General features: G+C 53.7%; 2 non-coding genes across 2 annotated transcripts; one reads left to right on the top strand and one right to left on the bottom strand.

Annotated features, from left to right (window-relative positions):
- Positions 1–516: 516 nt before the first annotated feature.
- Positions 517–588, bottom strand: TRNAP-AGG (transfer RNA proline (anticodon AGG)). The gene has a single exon. It is a non-coding gene; the product is annotated as a tRNA-Pro (tRNA).
- A 195-nt stretch (positions 589–783) lies between these two features.
- TRNAK-CUU (transfer RNA lysine (anticodon CUU)) lies at positions 784–856 on the top strand. Its single transcript has one exon. It is a non-coding gene; the product is annotated as a tRNA-Lys (tRNA).
- Positions 857–3,571: the final 2,715 nt, after the last annotated feature.

The following is a 3,571-nucleotide window of genomic DNA, read 5'->3' as shown; positions in this document are numbered from 1 at the left end:
GGCGGGGGAGGAGGTTGGAGGGGGAAGTGTCCCCGGAGGCTCCCCGGACCCGCACTGGTAATTAACAGAAGAAGCAGTGCTGGCCCTCAGCCAGAGTCTGGCTCCTCGGGAACATAGTTGGGGGGCGGGGCTTCCCCGCCGGGTCTGGGTCCCCTCGCCACTCCGGCGGGCGCAGGACCCGGGCCACCCAGCCCAGCCGCCGTGGTGGCTCAGCGCTCCCCCTGGCGGCCGGGAAGAGAATCACCTGGGAGTGCAGGAGCGGCTGGAGGCCGGTGAAGGGCCGAGTCCCTGGCTGAAGCCGTGGCCTCTCACGTCTGTGTGGCGCGGCTGCTCCTGGACATCTCTCTCTGTAGGCCCCAGCTCCCTCAATTCGATGTCGAGCTCAAGTTCAGGACTCTCTGGCCGCGGGAGCGACGGTACATCAGGTGGCATTTTTCCTGCAGGTGGCTCTGGGCTGGAGACCCAGAACTTCAACAGGGCCCTGGGGGGATTTGAGAAAGGAGAAGGAAAAGGATGGGGCTCGTCCGGGATTTGAACCCGGGACCTCTCGCACCCTAAGCGAGAATCATACCCCTAGACCAACGAGCCATCCCTGGCAGCTGCCTACTTCTCCTTATTTCTAGTATCCTCACGCCCTAGGTGCCCACCTCCCTGCAGTCTCCTTCCCTGGGGGCAGCCATGCCCGCACCGCCTCCCCCGAAGCAAGATGCGCTTTTGCCTCGGCTTGTAGCACCTGCCTTTAATACTTTGAGTAGCAGGGAGGTAGGACCAGCTTTTGTCCTTGCCCGGCTAGCTCAGTCGGTAGAGCATGAGACTCTTAATCTCAGGGTCGTGGGTTCGAGCCCCACGTCGGGCGTGTGGTTTTGCCTGATAAAGAGGCCAAAAGACAACTCAACCCAGGGAAGGTATGTCGCAGATCCGCCATTTAAAGAGGCTTTTAACGATCTCAGGTAGATGATGCTACCAGGAGGGCGTCTGCGTGGCTGCGTGGCCCTCCGAAGCCTTGCACTGTCTCTGTGCTCCTGTGAAGCAATGTAAATATTTGGGCCCACCAGCCAGCTTTTGGATGCTGGCCCAAGAAGACACATAGCTATATCTTTTCTTAGATTAGTAACCCGACAGTGACCTGCGCTATCACATTTGACTGGGGAACAGGATGCAAACCCAGAGCTCGGTGTCTGTGTGGGTTTGGGGGTGACTCTCTAGGTCCCGAGTGGGGCTCCCAGGAGGAGGCTCCTGATCGGGGCCACTCCAGTGCCTGAGGAGGGACTGCGCAGAATTTCCCTCCCCCACCCCCACCCCGAGGTTGGTGGCCTGTCCGCTTTCCTTCACTTCTCCCCAGTGAAAGGGAAACAGACAGGAGGCATTTCGTTTTCTATTTTGGGGAAGAGGGAGAAGGAGGCTATGTGCTTCCCATCAGCTGACTTTCTTGTGTTCCCTTGCAACGGTTTAGGCTCGTGAAAAGACCCTGCTAAGTGTTTGACAGGACTGTGTTTTCTTTCTTTTGTGGTGGGGACCCAGGTTACGCTGGGAGACACCCCTTCTCTGGACCCTGGGATCTGCCAGAGCCCCCTCTGTTTCTCACTCAGGGCACTCTTAGTCTCAGTAATCTTTCCTGGTGTTCTTAGGGGAAAAGGAAACTCAGTTTATTAGGGACTTAGGTCCATACACCTTCGTCGCTTCTTGGAAAAAATTCTTACCAGCTCAGTGTCTCTATTAGCTTCCCGTGGCCGCCGTAAGAAGTTACCATAATCTGAGCGATTTAAAACAACAGAAATATATTTTCTCACGCTTCTGGAGACCAGAGTCTAAAGTCAGGGTGCCAGCTGGCCATTTTTTCCACTCTCTTTAAAGGCTCCAGGGGAGAACCCCTCCTCGCCTCTTGCAGCTTCTGGTGCTCTGGCTAACTTTGGCTTCTAGACTCATCACTGCGGTCTGTGCCTCCACTGTCACATGGCTTTCTTCCCTCCACGGGCCTCTGTGTCCTCATATAATCTTTTTATAAAGACACCTGTCATTGGGTCAGGGCCCACCCTACTCCAGGATCTCACTGTATCTAATTATATGTGCAAAGACCCTACCTCCTGAGGTTCTGGGTGGCCACGGTAGTAGGGGGACACCATTCAACACTCTTTTTTTTTCCAAAAAATTTTATGTTCCTTTTAGTTTTCTAACTCACAACCCCAAGATCAGGAGTCAGATGCTCTACCCATTGAGCCAGCCCAATACCCTATTTTCTTTTTATTTTTTTTAATTTTATTTTTTATTTTTTAAAAATTTACATCCGGGGCGCCTGGGTGGCACAGTCGGTTAAGCGTCCGACTTCAGCCAGGTCACGATCTCGCGGTCCGTGAGTTCGAGCCCCGCGTCGGGCTCTGGGCTGATGGCTCAGAGCCTGGAGCCCGTTTCTGATTCTGTGTCTCCCTCTCTCTCTGCCCCTCCCCCGTTCATGCTCTGTCTCTCTCTGTCCCAAAAAGAAATAAAAAATAAACGTTGAAAAAAAATTTACATCCAAATTAGCATATAGCGCAACAGTGATTTCAGGAGTAGAGTCCTTAGTGCCCCTCCCCCATTTAGCCCCTCCCCCCCCCCCCCCCCCCCCCCATAACCCTCAGTTTGTTCTCCATATTTATGAGTCCCTTCTGTTTTGTCCCCCTCCCTGTTTGATATTATTTTGGTTTCCCTTCCCTTATGTTCATCCGCCCTATCTTCTTATTAAATAATAATTCTTTTTTTACTGGGATATGTACAGTGGGCGGGCCCTGTACGGCTTCTCCAACCTTGGGATGAGATTGCCTACTGCCTCCCACGGTTCCTATTCCACACTGATTCTCTTGCCTTGCTCGCGCAGATACTGTGGGAAATCCAACGTTGCAAAAATATAGCATCGTCAAAAGTTCAAAGTCAGTGTTCAGAGAGTGCGGTGTCTGATGGATGTTGAGGGTTGATGTTTCCCTCGAAACTTTTAAATACCCCTGGGCATTTTTACATACTCTAAAAGTGCCTCCGCACATCGCAGACTCAAGCCTGAAGCACCACCTTTGTGCGCTTTAGGAGCAGAAGTCGCTGGCGTCACAGGGAACTCATGCTGGTGGCTCCTCGGGGTGGAGGTTTGGGGGTGATTGTTTTGGAAGTGGCTGTACCCTGAGCCCAGTCCCACTTGAGGGTCCTGTCTATGACTGAGTGGTGCCTTGACCCAGCCCAGCCTTTCAACCATCCGCAACACCGAGGGCTCAAGACCCCAGGTCGGCCGGGGGTATCCATCTCTCTTGGTCTGGCCCCACACTGCCTACTTCAGAAAGGCCTCCTGGATTGAATCTGAGACCTCACATCTAAAGCAAGACAAACATCCTTAGGCCAAAAAAAGTCCCTTTGGTTGGTGATCCTTGGTGGCTCTAACTTCTCTCCCTCACTTGCCTGACGCACTGACTCGGTTTCCCTTGGCCAGGGAGGAGTATGCCCTCATACCTGGAATCTGGGAATGCTAACTCTGGACCTTGTTTTCAGATGGGTCCCCCCGAGGGGCCCCCAGTGCTGGGCACAGCAGAGGACACAAGGACAGCCTAAGCAG

Source organism: Herpailurus yagouaroundi, unplaced genomic scaffold (genome assembly GCF_014898765.1).
Source record: "Herpailurus yagouaroundi ecotype Mexico unplaced genomic scaffold, PumYag 222, whole genome shotgun sequence".
NCBI lineage: Eukaryota > Metazoa > Chordata > Mammalia > Carnivora > Felidae > Herpailurus > Herpailurus yagouaroundi.
Note: the sequence above shows the minus strand (reverse complement) of the source record. Positions and strands in the feature narration are given on the sequence as shown.